Genomic DNA, 7,000 nt, shown 5'->3' with positions numbered 1-7,000 from the left:
CTGACAATCAGAGACTTGAAGCATTTTTTCATGTGTTTCTCAGCCTTTTGGATCTCTTCTGTGGTGAATATTCTGTCCATGTCCTCCCCCCATTTTTGGATGGGGTTATTTGTTGTCTTGTTGTTGAGTTTGGCAAGCTCTTTATATATGTTGGTTATTAAATTCTTGTCTGATGTATGGCATGTAAAGATCTTCTCCCATTCTGTGAGGAGTTTCTCGGTTTGGGTAGTGGTTTCTTTTGCTGTGAAGAAGCCTTTTAATTTGATATAGTCCCATAGGTTTATACTTGCCTTAGTCTTCTTTGTAATTGGATTTGTTTCATTGAAGATGTCTTTAAAATTTATGTGGAAAAGAGTTCTGCCAATATTTTCCTCTAAGTATCTGAGAGTTTCTGGTCTAACATCCAAGTCCTTGATCTATGTGGAATTTATTTTTGTATTTGGTGAAATACAGTTTCATTCTTCTGCATGTTTCAACCCATTCTTTCCAACACCATTTGTTGAAGAGACTCTGCTTTCCCCATGTAATAGTCTGGGCCCCTTTGTCAAAGATTAGATGTCCATAGGTGTGGGAGCTCACTTCTGGGCTCTCAAGTCTATTCTGGTCAGTGTGTCTATTCATGTTCCAGTACCAAGCAGTTTTGATGACAATGGCCCTATAATACAATCTGAGATCTGGGAGTGTGATGCCTCCGGTTCTGTTCTTTTTTCTCAAGATTGTTTTGGCAATTCTAGGTCTTTTCTGGTTCTAGACAAACATTTGTAGCATTTGTTCTATTCTCCTAAAAATGTGCCTGGGATCTTGATGGGGATAGCATTAAATTTGTAGATGGCTCTGGGTAGTATATTCATTTTGATGATGTAAATTCTTCCAACCCATGAACATGGAATATCTTTCCACTTCTTTGTGTCTTTTTCAATTTCCTTGAGTAGTGACTCATAATTTTCAGTATACAAATCTTTTACTTCTTTGGTTAGGTTTACTCCTTGATATTTTATTGTTTTTGTTGCTATAGTAAAAGGAATTGATTTCTGGATTTCAATTTCTTCTAACTTAGTGTTTGCATAGAGGAATGCCACTGACTTTTGAATGCTAATTTTATAGCCTGACACCTTACTATATATTGCCTGATGATTTCCAAAAGCTTCTTGCTAGATTCCTTAGGTGTGTATACTGTCATGTCATCTGCAAATAGGGAGAGTTTGACTTCTTCTCTTCCAATCTGTATCCCTTGAATTCCTTGTTCCTGCCTGATTGCTATGGTAAGAACTTCCAACACTATGTTGAATAGTAATGGTGATAGTGGGCAGCCCTGTCTAGTACCTGATCTGAGTGGAAATGCTTCCAGTTTTTCACCATTTAGTATGATGTAGGTTTGCTATATATAGACTCCACTATCTTCAGGAATTTTCCATCTATTCCCATTTTTTGTAGTGTTTTGATCATAAAGGGATGTTGTATTTTGTCAAAGGCTTTCTCTGCATCTATTGATATGACATGTGGTTTTTGGTCTTGCTTTTGTTGGTGTGGTGGATCACATTGATTGATTTACGTATATTAAACCAACCTTGCATGCCTGGGATGAACCTCACTTGGTTATGATGAAATAATCTTTTGAATATACTGCTGTATACAGTTGGCTAGAATTTTGTTCAATATTTTAGCATCTATGTTCATCAGATATATTGGTCTGTAGTTTTCTTTTTTGGTTGTGTCCCTGTCTGCTTTTGGTATCAGAGTAATGCTGGCTTCAAAGAGGCTGGCAGGGAGTATTCCGGTGTCTTCAATCTCCTGGAAAACTTTTAAAAGTAGAAGTATTAGTTCTTCTTTGAAGGTTTTGTAGAATTCATTTGTAAAACCATCTAGTCCAGGACTTTTATTTTTGGGGAGATTTTTGATAACTGTTTCAATTTCATTAGCTGTGATGGGCCTGTTCATGTTAGCTACTTCCTCTTTACTTAGTTTTGGAAGTTGATAGGTATCTAGGAAATTGTCCATTTCTTCCAGGTTTTCTAGCTTGGTGGCATATAGTTGTTCATAGAAGCCTCGCGTGATATGTTGAATTTCTGCAGTGTCTGTTGTGATATCTCCTCTTTCATTTAGTATCCGATTTATTTGGGTCTTCTCTCTTTTTTGTTTTGTGAATCTGGCTAAAGGTTTGTCGATTTTGTTCACTCTTTTGAAGAAGCAACATTTACTTTCGTTGATCTTTTGTATGGTTTTCTTATTCTCAATGTTATTTATTTCTACCCTAACTTTAGTGATTTCTGTCCTTCTGGTTGCTTTAGGGTTCCTTGGTTCTTCTTCTTCTTCTAGGTCTTTAAGGTGTGCAATCAGGCTGTTTATTTGTGCTTTCTTTTATTTCCTAATGTGTGCTTGTATAACTATGAACTTCCCTCTCAGTACTGCCTTAGCTGTGTCCCAAAGATTTTGATAGCTTGTGTCTTCATTTTCATTGAAGTCTCGAAACATTTTGATTTCTTCCTTTATTTCCTCTTTGACCCAGAAGTTGTTAAGAAGTGTACTGTTGAGCTTCCACATTTTGGGACTGTTACTAATCTTTTGTTGATTCTTAAGTATTAGTTTTTAATTCCACTGTGGTCTGAGAAGATGCTTGGGATGATTTCAATGCTCTTGAAGTTGCTGATGCTGTCTTTGTGGCCTAACATTTGGTCTATCTTTGAGAATGACCCATGTGGATTTAAGTAAAATGTGTATTCCAATTTTTGGGATGAGTGACTCTGAAAATGTCCAATAGTTCTAGTTTATCTGTCTCTTCATTTAGCTCCCTTATGCCTTTATTGATTTTCTGCCTGGATGATCTGTCAAGTTGAGAGAGTGGGGTATTGAAGTCCCCTACTATGACTGTGTTGCTGTTAATATATTGCTGTAGCTCTTTCAGTAGACGTTTGATGTATTTAGATGGCTTCTCATTGGGTGCATAGATGTTAATAATTGTTAAGTCCTCTTGATTGACTGATCCTCTGAGCATTAAGTAGTGTCCATTCCTATCTTTTTTAATCTTATCTATTTTAAAGTCTATCGTGTCAGATATGAGAATAGCTGTTTCTGCCCTTTTTTGTGAGCCATTGGCTTGTAGGAGAGTTTTCCATCCTTTCACTTTAAGTCTGTGTTTGTCTTGTTGAGTTAGGTGGGTTTCCTGTAGACAACATATTGTTGGGTTGTATTTTCTGATCCATCTTTCTACTCTGTGTCTTTTAATCGGTGAATTCAGGCCATTGACATTTATTGATATCAAAGATTGAAGATATTTTAACGCCATTCTTGTAGAGTTTTAGAGTATTCTGATATATGTTCTATTTATGGTGGTCTGATTGTTTGTAAGAGACTTTTCAGAACTTCTTTCAGAGCAGGCTTGGTGATAGTTGATCCCTTCAGCTGTTGCTTGTCTGAGAAGGTTTTTATGCCTCCATCTAGTCTGAATGACAGTCTAGCAGGATATAGTATTCTTGGTTGAAAGCCTTTCTCATTGAGCACTTGATAGATATCTTGCCATTCTCTTCTGGCCTGTAGTGTTTGTGTGGAGAAGTCTGCTGCTAATCTTATGGGTTTTCCTCTGTAGGTGACTCTTTGTTTTCCTCTTGCAGCCTTCAAGATCCTTTCTTTATCCTTATTCCTTTCCATTCTAAGTATGATGTGTCTTGGTGTCTTTAAGTCTGGGTTAATTCTGTTTGGGAGCCTCTGGGCTTCTTGAACCTTTATGTCTTTGATGTTGTCTAGACTAGAGAAGTTTTCACCTATTATGGCCTGAAGAATGCTTTCTTCCTCTCCCTCTCTTTCTTCCTCTGGTAAGCCAATAATACATATATTGTTTCTTTTGAAGTCATCCCGTAGGACTCTATTGTTGTTTTCAGCATCTCTTAATCTCTTTTTGAGATCTCTTACTTCTTTTTCAGTTGTCTCTAATTCATCCCCAATCTTGCTAATTCTGTCTGCAGCCTCATTGATTCTATTCTCTCTACCCTCTACTGTTTTCTGGAGTTCATCTGTTTTGTTACCCTGTTCTGATACTGTTTTAGCTTGTTCAGCTATTTGTGTTCTTAGCTCAGCTATTTGAACTTTCACCTCTCTAATAACTTTGAGATAATTAGTGTTTTCTTCCATATTCTCATTTGTTGTTTCTGTATTTCTGATTACAATTCTTTCAAATTCTTTACTCACTCCTGTGATTATTTCCTTAGCTAGTGTTTGGATGTTGAACTCGTTATTTTGTGCTTCACCCTTTGGGGGGCTTTTATCTGGACTTTTGTCCTAGTTCGTTTCTCCAGTATTCTTGTTGGTTTAACCATTTTATATATTATGAGTTCCCTCTCTCAGTACTTTTCAAATTACTGATCACTATTGCCTGGATTGACTTGTGTCTAAGTAAGTTAATTAAAGGGTTCACAGTGGTGGAAATTAACAGTTGTTTCAATAGTATTTTAATCCCTGCGTTGGAGCTAGTCTTTTAAAAGCCTCTTTTTTTCTTGCCTGTAGGCTATGGGAGCCTGAGGGCTTTTAAACCATAAGTGAGCTTCTTAGCTCACTGACTCCTGACCAAGAGATAAATCAGGGTGTGGCAGAGATAATCCAGTGGTTATGCAAAGAGACTTTCACAGCCCCTCAGCTATGCCACTGGGGTATAGGTCTTCTCCTGAGTTTCCTGGTTAGAACTCTGTTTCCTGGTGTCCCTCCCTGCCGCTGCTCCAGATTCTGAGGAGAGTAGCAATGGAGACTCAGAGTTGCACTTGTCGAGTCTCCGGGGAATCCTCTCCTCCTTTCTGCTGTCCCCTTGTTGGTGGAACAGACTGGAGGTGGTGTCTCAACTGATAAACTTTTGGGCTGTTACCAGCCACTCAATCTCTCCCTAGGCTCCTCTCTGCCACCAGCCACACATGTTTGCACTCACTGGTGATTTGGTGGGTTCCTGTAGTTGTTCTAGTCCTGTCTTGTTTTGGTCCCAGGTGGTCTCCTTTGGTATTCCTAGTTGATCCGGGAGAGGAGAGGAGAGGTAAGAAAGAGATCTGCTACTGCTCATAGCCCTGCCTCCAGAAGTCATCTCTTTTTTTGTTTTGTTTTGTTCATTTCTCCCCTGCAGAATTTTGACCTCATTCTCCATTGAATAGCTGCAATTTATTTATTTTGGAGTCTTTAAAATTTTTTTTATATTTATGTATTTATTTTCCCTTTTGTTGCCCTTTTTTTTATTGTTGTTGTAGTTATTACTGTTGTTGTTATTGATGTCATCATTGTTAGATAGGACAGAGAGAAATGGAGAGAGGAGGGGAAGACAGAGAGAGGGAGAGAAAGACAGATACCTGCAGACCTGCTTCACTGCCTGTGAAGTGACTACCCTGCAGGAGGGGAGCCCTTGCATTTTGCACCATGTGTACTTAACTTGCTGCTCTACCGCCTGACTCTCTATTTTGGTATCTTTTAAAAATTATTTTGATTCAAAAGATTTTAGTCATAAGACTTTTTATCATATGAAACAATCTCTCAATGAAAGAAGCATTAGTCTTATTGCTAACCTCTCACTTCACATTTTTTTCTTACTCAAACAGAGTATTACTTGTGGGTTACCGTAGTGTTGCTGATTTCTCTCTTTTTAATAAAAGTTCATTTAGATTTTCAATAAGACTTATTCAAATATTTACTACATAATAAATTGGGGAGAGATTCAAAAGGAAAGAATGAGGCAGGGAGACAGCAAAATGGTAATGCAAACAAACTCTGATGACTGAGGCTCTGAGATGGATTCATAGTGCAGGCACTGAGACCCAGCGATAATCCTGGAGGCAAAAATAAATAAAATTAAAATAAAAGAATGACTTAATACTTCCATTACAAAACCTCATGTTCTGAGTGGACTTCTGGGAGGTGTTCTCATGGAATAACTGGAATGAATTGTTCAAAACAACAAATAAATACAAGAGACCCAACTGAAGTCATAACCTACAGCTGAAAGTTAAAATGCTCTTTTAATTTTTGCTTAAAGTTTTGAAGAGTCCTTATAATGAGCTTTCTGTAGTCTGTCTCTGAGAATCTCTCTAAATCTGTAGTTCCTTGGATTTCTTTTTTTTTTTTTAATTTATGTCTGGCTGATATGGCATAGTTGGCTGTTTAGTTCTGCTTCTCTGCTTGTGCATTTTTGTGCTGGTTATTGATGGCCAGCAGGTGGTGTTACTGTGATTTCTGGTTTCTCTTGTTTGTGTGATCTAGGACATCTAGGACGGGTGGGATGGGGGGGCAGTTGCTTTGGGCTGTCTTGTGGTCACAAATGCCTTTTTTTGTGTCCTTGCTTTAAATTCAAAAGCTTAACCCCCCCTTCCCTCCTCCCCAGTCAAAGATTGAGTTTTAAGCCTCTGTCTCTTTTCTTCCAGCACTAGGAACAATGTTATTTGCTTGCTGTGCTTAAAGTGAAATCACCAGAATGACACAGCTCAGTGCCTGCACCACCCAGAGCTCTGATTTGGTTTTATAACAAAGTTCACTAAGAATCTTCAAATTTTGAAATAAGAACTTCAGTCAGAACTCACTAGGCAGTTAAGAAGCATGAAAGAAAAAATTCAAACAAAACTCCAGGAGTAAAAGACACTTTAACTGCAATCCATGCCCAGGTATAAGGCTTAGGAAGTAAATGCACACATTCAGAAGACATAATCTCCAATCTAGAAGATATGGCCAGCCCACACTTTCAATTTAAAGATGAGGGAGAGGAATGGTTCATAAAGACTGAAGCAACTCTCTGTCAAATTGCAGATTCCATCAAAAGATCAAATATTATAAGAGTGATATGTATATCTGAAGAGGACAAGGCCAAAGACCCAGAGTCCATTTTCAGAGCAAGCTTAGCTGAGAACTACCTCCAGTTAGGAAACCACCAGAATATTTTCATTCAAGAGGCAGGATGATCACACAGGTGTTTTTTTTAAATTTTTATTTATAAAAAGGAAACACTGGCAAAAACCATAGGATAAGGGGTACAACTCCACACAAT

Source organism: Erinaceus europaeus, chromosome 9 (assembly GCF_950295315.1).
Source record: "Erinaceus europaeus chromosome 9, mEriEur2.1, whole genome shotgun sequence".
Lineage (NCBI taxonomy): Eukaryota > Metazoa > Chordata > Mammalia > Eulipotyphla > Erinaceidae > Erinaceus > Erinaceus europaeus.
The sequence above is the reverse complement of the archived record's forward strand: the minus strand, read 5'-3'. Positions refer to the sequence as shown.